At 45.0% G+C, this 13,064-nt stretch overlaps 1 protein-coding gene across 1 annotated transcript in view; it reads right to left on the bottom strand.

Annotated features, from left to right (window-relative positions):
* The window catches only part of DNAJC5 (DnaJ heat shock protein family (Hsp40) member C5), a 48,722-nt gene extending 37,347 nt beyond the window's left edge, over positions 1-11,375 (bottom strand). Inside the window, exon 1 of the mRNA XM_081868147.1 lies at positions 11,328-11,375. The gene's annotated coding sequence lies outside the window, so the exon portion shown is untranslated. The remainder of the gene's footprint in view (positions 1-11,327) is intronic.
* Positions 11,376-13,064: the final 1,689 nt, after the last annotated feature.

Here is a 13,064-nt window from a genome sequence, read left to right as displayed (position 1 = left end):
TGAGTCAATAATGAGTAGAACTCCATGACAGTTCCTACCCCTGCATTAAGCAATAGTTTATTACAAGCCAAGACCATAAATCAGTTTCAATCCTTCCTTCTTTTAATAAACCACCATTAAAGCTGACCATAGTTTGTCCTTTCCAGCTATAACAATAAACAGAGGTTAGAGGAAAAACAGGAAGCAGGTGCTTCCAGTCCCCAAAGACAGGAGCAAGCCCAAGGCTCCCTCACATAGAACGAAACTGCAGTTTATCATTATATCCAAGTTGGGTCATGGAAGCCATTGGTTAGTTTACTGAGCTAAGTCTTGCCCTTGAGAGCATACAAAAGTCAACCATGAAACTTGTCACCTGCAAGCATAGAGGTTGGGTAAGTGGGGCAACAGTTTTTCATACTTCCCTCAGTGAAGCAGATGCTTAATTACTTCATGAAGATTCACTTCAAAGGAGGTACTTGGAAGCAGTCCTTAACCTAGGTTTTATATTGAGGTATAATAAACATCTGATCCGGCCTTGATACCTGAAATATAGATTTTTAGGGCCTACCCTATTCTTGTGGCTATAATTCATTTTAGACTGTTTTAAATATTGAATTTTAAATTGCTGTACCCTGCTCCGAGGCCTGATGTGGTAAGTAAGAAATTGAATAAACAGCAGTCAAGGAAAATAAACCACGGTTCAGCATTATGCCTGCAAGAATAACTGTTGCCAGGCTTTTAATAAACACAAACTACCAGGTTTCAGACAAGCATCAATTACCTGAGTGACAGGAGTACTGCAACTCTAAAACAGTTTATTTTGTTTATTTTTCCACTTACGCTATAGTTAATGCACAGTATCAAAGCGTGAAGTAACTGTGTCTATAGTGAACTTTCATGTCTGACCAGTTACAAGTACCTAGCAAGAAATCTTATAGTGCTTTGGACAAGGGGTTGATGCAACATCACCAAAATAAGATTAAAATGTGAATTAAGAAAAAGGAGTAGTGGCTATGAAAGAAAGCTAAAATGAAAGCTTCCAATTCAAAATTTGACGAGATTCAAAATACAAAAGCTCTCTAGTCCAAAATTTAAAAGCTTGAAGATAAATTGAGGTCTCAAAATCTTAATTAAATTATGAAATATCACTTTCATTTCAGCTGGCTGTCTATAAAGCTTTGAGACTGGCAGTTTTTAAATTCTTCAGTGCTAGGATGTCTTAAGCACCTACTATACTATTAGGCACAATCTTATCGGCATCCTTGCAAGTGCTATTATAGTATCACCTGTGAACTCAATTCCACCGATATTCTACAGCAGCAGTTCTCAGGCTATACCCATGCTAGGACATCTCCCCCCTTGGTGCTCATTTCCCCAAAAGTGCTTCATTCAGCAGGTTGTCAGGTCTACGGACAGCTGGTGATTCATGGACCATTTTTAGCATACTTGCTTTTTAGCAGCCCCTGTTAGTAACCAGACTGGCAACTATGCAAGATATTTTATCTGGAAAAGTTTTGGAATTAAATACTATGTTACATAAGCGAGGCAGTGTTACTCCTGCATCTGGCATCCTTAAAACATGTTACTAACCCCCCCCACACACACACATCAAAAAAGCATGTACAACAGGAAACAGGAAGGCAACATTTCACCAACAGGATTTTAGTTTCTAAATTAACCGTCTAACACCACGTGGGAGAGACAGGACCTTCTTTCATATATGAAAAAAATAAAAGCTAGTCTCAGTTCTCCACACTTGTACTGTGTCCAGTTCTGGGCACCACAATTTGAGGATACTGATAAACTTGAACATGTGTAGAGGAGGGTGACTTAGATAATATATCTAAAGTGCTGTCACAAGGAAGATGGAACAAGCTTTGTTTTCTTCTGCTCCAGAAGGTAGGACCCAAATCAATGGCTTCAAGTTTAAAAAAAAAGGAGATTCCAACTAAACATGAGGAAGAACTTTCTGATGGCTAAGAGCTGTTTGACAATGGAATGGACTCCCTCAGAAAGTGTCAAACTCTGCTTCCTGGGAGTTTTTTAAGCAGAGGTTGGATGGCTATTTGTCATGGATGAGATTCCTGCATTGCAGGGTGTTGGACTTTATTTATTTATTTATTCATTTTTCTTTTTCATTCATTACATACATCTCAAATTCTTAACATTTACTATATATTCCTCCCTCCCTCCCCTCCAAGACTTCCCCCAACTTGCGCTTCTGGTTTGTTTCTATTTTCACCCACTTTGCTATCTCTCAACAGAAAAAAGTTATTAATAACATAACATCAAACCTAAAAACATAAAAATAAAAGTAAATACACCATCCTATTTCACTATCTTCTAAACATTTTCTGATGCTGATAATGTGGATGTTTATTTAAATCCTGCCATCAAGTCTATTGACTTTCTTTGTTTCTGCAAATATAAAATGAATGGTTCCCAATCTTTTTCAAAGTCTCTGTTGTGTTTTTTTTTCTTAGTCTATCTGTCATTTTTGCCAGTTCTGCAGGGTGCTGGACTTGAGGATCCTTGGGATCCCTTCCAACTAACTCTACAATTCTGTGAAGTACACAAAACAAGCAGATTTCTTGTTGCTTTCATTCAATTGGCAGATGGCGAAGAAAACTGGGACATGTCTCATTTCTACAAGATCTTTAAATCTGATATAGTTACGCACAACTGTCAGAAATCATAAACGAGCCGTTTGGAGGGCGGGGAAAGTTGAAAAGACAAATAATGAGAATCTTCAAAGATGGACTACATACTTCTTTTTGTTACTCTACTCCTTGCTTTCGGTGTTTTATTTATTTATTAAATTGAGATCCCACCTTTCCTCCAAAAGGAGCCCAGAGCAGCAAACAAGTGATTTTTAAAAATATTAAAAGCAAATTCAATACAGATGTAGACTAACATATCAGCAAGTTTGCCACCACATTTTCAAATTTATCTCTGCAACTATGGCTTGTTCCTGCCCTGCTTCCTAACACATTGTATTCAAGCTAGCATCCTCAACACTGTACTGAGAGCATGTAGCAAAAAGGAAAAACGCCAACCTCCCTTAATAACCTGTTTCCCCAAGGCTAACAAATCTGGGGTAACACACTGATAAGCAAGAGAAAAAAGCAAGAATTGACACTAACTCTGAACCTGCTCTGTGAATTTTTTTACTTCAATGTAATACGGTCTTATGCACACCTCTCTATGGAAATCTTTTCAAAAGGCTGTCCATGTCTGGAATAGGACAGAGATACTTATTACAAATGTTTGCTTGTAACTCATTATAATGGCTGTTTCCTACCACCAACACCCAAAAAAGGATCTCCATGAGGAAGTCATGCCTAGCAGAGAAATAGCAAGGGGGGGGGGGAGAGATATTAATCTTTTCTCCACCCACTTTTCTGCTCTGAATCACCCACCAATCTGGCCACCCTTCAAGCTAGGCTCCAAACATCTGCTTACTGCCCCCAAAACACATTTGATATCCTGCAAGGGAAATGTGACTGGGAAGGGTGACCTGGAGAAGAAACACAGCAGGTAGGGAATGGGTTATACACCTCCTCTCTGCCCTCCTATTTCATCACACACACCCAAAGCTGATTTTTCAAAGATAAAGGGGCCATCAGGAGTAGAATCCAGTAACTCTTGAGTCTGGGTACCCTAAAACTCCACTTTAGAGAGAAGGAGGAGGAGGAGTTTGGATTTGATATCCCGCTTTATCACTATCCGAAGGAGTCTCAAAGCAGCTAACATTCTCCTTTCCCTTCCTCCCCCACAACAAACACTCTGTGAGGTGAGTTGGGCTGAGAGACTTCAAAGAAGTGTGACTAGCCCACGGTCACCCAGCAGCTGCATGTGGAGGAGCGAAGACGCAAACCCAGTTCCCCAGATTACGAGTCTATCGCTCGTAAGGAAACCAAGCTCAAGATTTCATTATCCCATGCTGGACAGCTCCATGCACTGAGAATTCCCTACATTTTCTGGACACAGGATTCCGCAGGCTTAACTGAAACAGTCTTTCTACATTAAGTACAGGTGAAACCCATAAGGTATGAAAAAGAAAACAATGTTGGAGATTGCTGGTGGGTCAAGTTTCACAGTTTAAGCAAATTAATGTATTACATAGTTGAAAAACAAAAAAATTCCTTCAAGTAGTACCTTAGAGGCCAACTAAGTTTGTTATTGGTATGAGTTTTGAAGAAGTGTGCATGCACATGAAAGTTCATACCAATAACAAACTTAGTTGGCCTCTAAGGTACTACTTGAAGGAATTTTTTCATTTTGTTTCGACTACGGCAGACCAACACGGCTACCTACCTATGGTTGAGAAATGTAATTCTCATCCTAATTACTAAGCGTGTAAAACTGACATTCCATGCACCACCACTGCAAAGAGAACATATTGCCAAGCAGTTATATGTCTCCTACATCACCTTCTCCTTCAAAAGATTCCCCAGCAGGTCAACAAACTGCTTGCAAATTCTACATTTTGTAAGAAATTTCATAGCTTGGTCCTAATGCACTAGTGGGTCACAAGCCCAAGGTCAGAAGCCATTATGTGAGCATAGCAGAGACAGTAAATGGAGCTCCAGAGGCACAAATGCTTAGAATCTGAATGCAACAGTAAATGCCACCATGATTCAATTAAACATACCAAGAATGTGTTTGTGCTTTCCAACTCCTGGACTTCTTTACGGACTACTCAAAATTGAAAGTGAGCAAAAATAATGAGCATAAAATGGATTAACTGGCATACATAATTTAAAAAGAACTGCTGGTTTGACAGTTTAAGTAACAAAAACTTAAAACTCTGATTCTTTACTTCATCTTTTTGTCATTAGCTAAAAGCAACCAACAACCAACCATTTCCATAGATACATTTGCAGATGCCTCAAGACATGACTTAGAAAATTACTTTATTCAGCAAGTCAGCATTTCACGATCAGCTATGTCAGAGGTAAATGTGTTAATAGCTATTTGCATTTTTTGGAGTAAATAATCTTATAAGACTGCAGTCAGAGATTTGATGTCACCAGCTTACCATCCTCAATTTCAAGAAGCTGCTCCAAACATCAAAACAAAAATATCCAAATGTAATTTTTAAAAACAATAATAATAAATGTTCTGATGTACTCAACAGCCTGTTTAGACTGGAAGTAGTTGCAACAACACACACAGGAAACACACAGAACAGAAGGGTAAGTGCTGCGTGTGACACCTTTTCCATAACATGTAGGTATGGCAACACATAACAGGTGGTGGGAGAAACTCAACATGGGGTTGTCATTTTCAGCAGCACACCAGTGAACAATGTCATATTTAGTCCCACCCCAATTTATGACTATTATACAGCAAGTCTTTGCATAAGACACAACCAGCATCTGTTCCTGAATGGCCTTGGCATGCATTTTGTTTCTGGAGCATACTAGGAAGTTTTTTGGGGTGTTTTTGCTCTTATGGGTTATCGAAGAGATAAGAGAAGGCAATTAACCCACCGAAGCACAATTAAATGCTGCTGTAAACTAATGAATCAAATCTCTTAAGGCAGTTTACAAAGATATTGCACTGATAAGAATGAAAATATTCTCAGGTACCATTTAATAAAATCAAAATTAGACAAAAATGGGATGCTATGGGGCAAAGGTTAACGGTCACTATAACTCCTGATAATTGAAGTGTCATCACATGTGTTCAAGCCAGGAAGCAACAGGCCTACTTTTTACTCATTTTGACTACTGTTTTGGATGGATTTTTTGCACGGACAGTGATAATCCGAAAATAAGTTTGAGAAAACATGCATTATAAAAGCATTTGCATAGTTTAATTTGAATATGTATGCAGAGTTTGTGTTGTTGTATCTTTAACTTTGATTTAAATACATGTTGATATAAATAAATATAAAGTCAGAAATGAGTGTTAACTATTTTTCTGCTTTGCAGTTTGTTTAGCTTGCATAGTGTGATCTGCCATGAACACAATTTCCTTCTGGAAAGGCGACATATAAACTGAAGCCTAATCTAAGCTGTAAATTAGAAGACAAATAGCAGGGGATTTTTAAGCCTAGAGAAAAGGTATAGGGTGCATATTGACAATTTTAAAAAAAAGTTAAAACAATGTTAAAAAGAAAGGCAGCACAAGCAACAAGCAGCTTAAATAAGAGGAAGCTGGGTTTAGCTTAACTTTATTAACAACTTCCTAACCATATGAACAAGTGAACAAACTGCGTAAAATCAGAACTGGGCAAACACCCGTTGCCCAACCTACATTTGTTAAAATAATGGGGATACCGGGAACAGAGGGGGGATCAGTGGGTGAAATGTGCCCTTTTTTCCCCCCAGCCACTAGTTCTCACCTGCAAATGTTCCCCAAACTGTCCCCGACACACTCAGTTTGGCTTAGTTCCAGTACGAGTTTAGCTGGGCAAATCACTCATTCTCATCCTAGGGAGGGTATAACATGGACCAGAAGAATAAGAACTGGCAGATACTCCCCCTGCAAATCTTCCCACATCATCATCCCTGAGGATGGTAATCCTCATGTTTCCCATATAACACTCACCTCCCCACTAAGCTGGGAAATGCTGTCCATGTTCAACCTTTACTGTCACAGTATGCCTCTGAATACCAGTTTGGGGAACCCCAAGTGGGTAGAGTACTCAAGTCATGCTTTTGTGCTGTCCATAGGCATCTGGTTGAGCCACTTTGAGTACAGAATGCAGGATGAGATGGGTCACCGGGCTGATCCATCAGGGCTTTGATTACAGTGATACCTCGGGTTACATACGCTTCAGGTTACATATGCTTCAGGTTACAGACTCCGCTAACCCAGAAATAGTATCTTGGGTTAAGAACTTTGCTTCAGGATGAGAACAGAAATTGTGCTCCGGCAGTGTGGTGGCAGCGGGAGGCCCCATTAGCTAAAGTGATGCCTCAGGTTAAGAACAGTTTCAAGTTAAGAACAGACCTCCGGAACGAATTAAGTACGTAACCAGAGGTACCACTGTATATCCTTATGGTGGGATTTCCTCCCTTACAGCTTTTCAGAAAAGGGAACAGAAGATGCCAGTCATCTAAAGTTTCTTAAGGCCAAGTCACACAGTTATGGCTAGCAATCCGGTATGTGTGCTGGAGTAGCAGATGCATGCAGTCCTCACTGTACATATATGATGGGTGTCATGCACATATATGTCTTTACATACATTGACCTGAATGTTACATTCAAGTTGGTAAGAGCAACATTCTGAAGACAGATGTTTAGTTACTCTCATCATAAAGGGGTGGATTCACCAGCTACAACATTCCCCCAATAAGTCTGCTGCTTCCTGTCAAGTCTCATGCTTAGCTATGTCCCTACTGGAAGAAAGAAGAGAATGCACATGCGTATTCCCAGACATCCCCAATCCTGGATGGAAGGGCAGGATAAAAACCTAACAAATAATAATATTAACTCCCACAGACAAAGCAGTCCCCTACACCCACACTCCATCGGGGGGCCTGCTACACAGTTTAAGGGCCTGTGATTTTATGATTGGCTGAATAATATAGAGTATGTACTGTCACATGCATAGACAGACGTCCCTGAGGTATACAGACTGGTGAGAAAGCCAAAAATGGTACCCTGGTTACTCGACCCAATCTGCGTTTTTATTGGAAGACACTTCCATGCTTCCATCTCTAACTCTCTAGTTCTGGCATTGACTTCTGTTTTGCATCAGCTTCTTTTCTTGCTCAGTAACTATGCTCTTCCCTACCCTCAAAGACATGGAACTGAAAGCCTGTAACATCTCAGTGCTAGAAAGGCTTACCCTTCTCTTTCAGGCACCAGTTATCAGTCTTCTGTTCAGTATTGACAAAGGCATGTGTGAGCCATCAGCTTCCATTAACCATGGCATACATAACTGAAGACAGGAAACTAGAAATAATTTCTGCGGCCACGGCAGCAGGAAATTGACACGTTATCTTTCCTGGATTCTTATTTACCCACAGATTACATTTCTATAGCACAGGGAAAGATGTCATATGTATGCATGAGAGCTCTCTCTATTTCCAAAATACAATAGAATTGTCTCAGTTTACCAGACAACACATGGGTAGATAAAGAGAGGTTGGTGATAAAGCAGCCAGATCACTGGGAACCAGCAGCTGTGCAACTGAGAAGCTTCCGCTCACAAGAATATCATGACTTAATGCACAAATGGTCACCACTCAATCCACAATCCAACATTTCATTGGAGAAACAGAGAACCAAATAAAGTTGAGAAGCTGCCTACAATAGTTTTGTACATATTTTCTTGCCCAACTGATTTCCAAACTGGCCCAGTTTTGAAAGGATGGGAAGTTACAGAGCTTAATGTGGTAAAGCAATTTAGCTGCAAATGAAAATGCCACACTATAGAGAAGTGCAGAATAAGTCCCCCACCACCTCCCAGAAGCCCACAAAGGTTTTCCCATTAAGGGCAAATTAATTTAGCTATGGCTTCAGTTTACTGAATTAAAACATATTCTGTTGATGCAAATTTAAGAGCAACACCTTCACTTCCCACCCTGCTTCTTCCTCAATTTTAATCTCCCTTTTCAGTAGGCACCGAATAAATTAAAATGTGCTATAACCATTTGTTAATTGAATTGGCTTTATGAGAGTCTGTAAAAGAAATGAATCATGCATCACTAGCAATATTCAGTTGAACTCAAATATTCTGCTTGTCAGCCCTGGCCTCCAATTGGAGGCCTGTGGCCCACAAAGGAGCACAGTCTAACCCAGGGGTAGCTGATGTGGTGCCTTGATTTACTACAACTCTCATCATCCTGAACTACTGGCCAAACTGGTTTGAGCTGATGAGAAATATAGCCCAACACTTTCTGGAGGGCTCCACATTGGCTACTTCCCTAACCTTTACATTTGTGAGGTTTTCTGTTTTGTTTCTCTTTCAAAGAAAAGGGAACAGAAAAAGACATGTATTCAGAAATCATTTAAAAGTAGCTCCTAGGTCCAACATTGGGCTTAAAGGCGGATGCCAAGTTTTACATGATTGAAAATGCATAAATACAACCATTAGCTCCTTTCTGATTCTCATCCCAAACCAGAGCTTAATTTCTTTAATGCTTTATATTTGCCAAGCTCATCAGTAGATGACCAATCTAGTTCTATCTTACATTGCTTTGCTTCAGTGACCAACTGCTGTGTCATAAATGAAAGGCAACCTCACCTTTTCAGAGTCCAAGGAGAAAATTAAAGCAATAAAACAGCTTGAACAGATAAGGCAGATTTCATCTCACACTAGTTCAAAATGATGTACTGACTTTGTCTTTTACCCTTGAATACACATTATACTACAGAGCTCGCAGCCTGAGACACAGCACAAAATGCAGAGACCTACAGCAAAAGCTAGCAGTACACATTAACTGCAAACTGATACTTCGGTGGATAAAATGCAAGCAAGATGTGAAAGCTTCTAAAGTCCCTTCTGTGTCACAGCGCCAGCAGCTGGCATGGATGGCTTTCACCTCTTCCTCAGGGGGAAAACTGGCTCCAGCAACATAACATGCTCCAGTAGTATGTCAAATGAATTGTTCCACCATGTCTACAACTGCAAGGTATTGATAAAGCACAGAAGAGACAACTAAGTGTTGCTCTGACTCACAGCCCTTGCTCATTTCATCCAGCAACATTTAAAGGCACTATCGGAGGGGGGGGGTAGGCTAAAATATTTGGTGGCCACCAGTCAAAACCAGACAAGGGAGAACGCAAATTCAACTCTCAAACTCATTCCATGGATGCAGTTAATGCATCACGTCATAAAAACTCCAATGTGCAATGATTCTGTGGAATCATCTATTAGGGAGACAAGACCTCTTGATTCTCTCCCACCCATGTCACTTGCCAGATCAATCACAGTGAATACACAGCAATCCTAAATATAAGACCATTATTTATATAATCTGTGAGCTTTTTAATCTTTAATTATCTTGGAACTGCATGAGAAGGGAGCTTGAGCACGTACCTATGATAATAGCTTTCCCTTGGCACAGAGTATATGTACGTCAGTGAAGGGATGAGGAGTTCCCCCAGCCTACCTTGGATGAAAGAGGTTCCCAAGAATAAACCACCAGCTCTCCCCTGCAGGAACTACCACTTTTTCAACCCCATTCTCCACATTATGTCGAGGAGCACATGCATGCAGACACACACATCTGCAACAGAGCCCCACCTCACTTTCTTTTGCCCCCCTCGTAGTTTCTTCCCAATGACTTGAGGCCTTTTTCTTGGCAATCTGTCTATCGGCATTAACAGGGCTGTCCTCATCACCAGGCAGACTCTGGCGGGGGGGGGGGGCCGGCATAGAGAGGATGTTATGTCATGCAGGAAGAACAGAAGCTTCCGACCCCAACACTTTCTCTTTCACAAACACCCAACTGGCCCTATGCATGATCTGCCCACAGCCACCTAATTCCAGCCTCGCTTTCCTCTGTCATCCCCACCCCAACCAGCAGCCCTCTCTCTGCCCTTCAACTGCAGCAGCCGCCTCAGTGCAAAAGCCACCCCCCAATTCCCCTCCCCATCTCCCCTTCCTCCTCTTTTGCCAGCCCTTCCCAAACCCACCTCATCCCTTCTTCTCCCCTCCCCACTTCCCTGGATGAACGACCCCATTCCCCACCCCACCTCCTTGCACTCCTCTGACCTACCACAATCTGACTACATCCCACCCCCCCAAAAAAAACACCCCCCCATCTTCTTCTCCCTCTTCCCCCTCCCCACACCTCTAGGGGTGGGCCTCAATTTCTCCCCTAATTCCCCTCTCTTTCACTCACCCCCCCTCCCCATTTCACACCTCACCCCCCCACCCTCAAGGATTCCCCTCAATTCCTCCTCACCCTCAATTCCTCCTCAACCCCCCCCCACCCTCAAGGACCCCTCCCAATTCCTCCTCATTGCCCCCCACCCTCAAACACCATGACTCCTCACCTTCCATTCCTCCTTACCCCCCACCTACCCACAAACCTTCTTCATTCCCCCCAGCCTCAGTCGCCCCTTGCCCCCCACCCTCAACGACCCCCCCATTCCTCCCCATTCCCCCCACCCTCAAACACACCCTTCCATGACTCCTCACCTTCCATTCCTTCTGACCCCCCACCCCCCGTCACCCCTTGCCCCCCACCCTCAACGACCCCTCCCAATTCCTCCTCGCCCACCCCCCACCCTCCATTTCCCCACACGCCCCCCTCCCCACAGCTCTCCCCCCCCCCCAATGCGCCACAGAGAGAGACCCCGAGCCCCTCCCGCAATGGCTTCTCCCTCCTCCTCCTCCTCCCCCCCCCCCGCCTGGGCCTCCTCCGCGGCGCCCTCCTCACCTGCCGGATCCTCCGCCTCCTCCGTCGGCGTCTCCCGGCGGGCTGGGCTCGGGGGGTCGGATCCTGCGCAGCTGCCTTCCTCGGGGGGAGAAGGGGGCCGGCGGCAGCAGCGGCGGCGGCACCGAGCAGAGAGAGAGAGAGAGAGAGAGAGGAACGACGACGACGACGACGCCGACCCGAGCCAGCAGCGTGCGCGCTCGCGGAGGAGGAGGAGGAGGAGGAGGGTCGGGCACGCGCCGGGCTGTTCCGGAGGCTCCCCGCGCGCGGGGCTCGCTCCCGTACGCCGGGCTCCGTGCGTGCCTGCCTGCGTGCCTGCGTGCGCGCGCGCGCTCCCCTCCCTCGCGCAGGAGAAGACAGCCTGGCGCAGGCGAGGCTCGGGGAAGGGAGCGCGCGGGGGCGCGGGCGCGGGCGGGAGCGGGAGCGGGAGCGCGCCTGCCTGCCTGCCTGCCTGTCAATCCGTCCGCGTCCCTTTCTCCGGCAGGAGGAGGAAAAGAAGAGGAGGGGAAGGGAGGGCATGCAGCAAAAATTGCAAAGAGGAGTGGGGGGGGGGGAAGGAGTTGGGAAATCGTAAAACTTGTGGAGCTGGGAAAGGGGGCTGGATGAGCCCCACCCCCCGAGGGTCGTCTGGTCCAACCCCCCCCCCTGCAATGCAGGAATCTCCAGGAGGGGCGTGCGCTTTGCAAATAAATAAATGAAGGGGGGACGCCGTGCATGATGATGATGATGATGATGATGATGATGATAATAATAATAATAATAATAATAATACAACCGTCGGTTTTAATTTTCTTGGAAATCCTAAACCACCCGCAATCCCAAGGAAAGGTGGGGCGTCAGTCCCGGAGACCCTCTGACTTGGGGGGTCCTATTTGGGATGGTTTTTGTTTTTTACTTCTGAGTAGACGTCAGGTGTTAAGCTTGAGTAAAGTTGCCGGCACAAATCAGAGGGGTGGGCGTGCTCGCGTCCAGGTGCGGGCTGCGATGCGGGGCGCCCGCGGGCGCGCCAATGGCAATAATCATTTCATCCTTGCAAGGAGGCGCTTCGCGGGAGGAGGCCGGGGGAGGCGCGCCCCGGGCAATGTGCGGGGTGCGTAGTAGCCCCACAAATCTTTGCCCCGAAGCATCTCCTTGCAGCGCGCATCCTCGATCGGGGACCCCCCCCCCGGGCACCCCGCTTCTGCTGAGCCTTGCTAGGCGTGTTTACTCGGGAGCAAGGTCCGCCGAGTCCGGCCGGGCTTGCTCGGGAGCAACGAGGCGCGGGATCGCAGCCTGGCGCTGCAGAGGCGCGCGGGGCGGGCTTCCCCCTTGCAAAGCGCGCTCGCCGGCCTCGTTCATGGCGGCGGCGGCAATCCTCTTAAGCGTGCGCGCGGCCGCGGAGCGAGCTTGAAGGGTGCAGCCGGCGGCGGCGGCCTCCCTTGGAAAAAGCAGGGCGCGTGCATCGAGCGGATGGTGCACGCTTCCAAATGCAAAAAAAAAGAAGAAGCAAAAGCCTGGAAAGTATTGCATTCAGGGAATGAAAAGCAGCCAGTGCAGAAGCAAATGCTAAAATCAAAGCGAGCTCCTCGCCCTTTGTAAATGTGCCTGGATTTCTTTTTTCTTTAAAAAATGTCATTCCCTGACCGGGAATCGAACCCGGGCCGCGGCGGTGAGAGCGCCGAATCCTAACCACTAGACCACCAGGGAAGGCTGAAAGAAAGGTTGGCTGACATGCTTATGTTCGTGAAATGACGTCAGTTT

Source organism: Podarcis erhardii (assembly GCF_964252035.2).
Source record: "Podarcis erhardii genome assembly, chromosome: 6".
In the NCBI taxonomy this organism is placed as follows: Eukaryota; Metazoa; Chordata; class Lepidosauria; order Squamata; family Lacertidae; genus Podarcis; species Podarcis erhardii.
The sequence above is the reverse complement of the archived record's forward strand: the minus strand, read 5'-3'. Positions and strand labels throughout refer to the sequence as shown.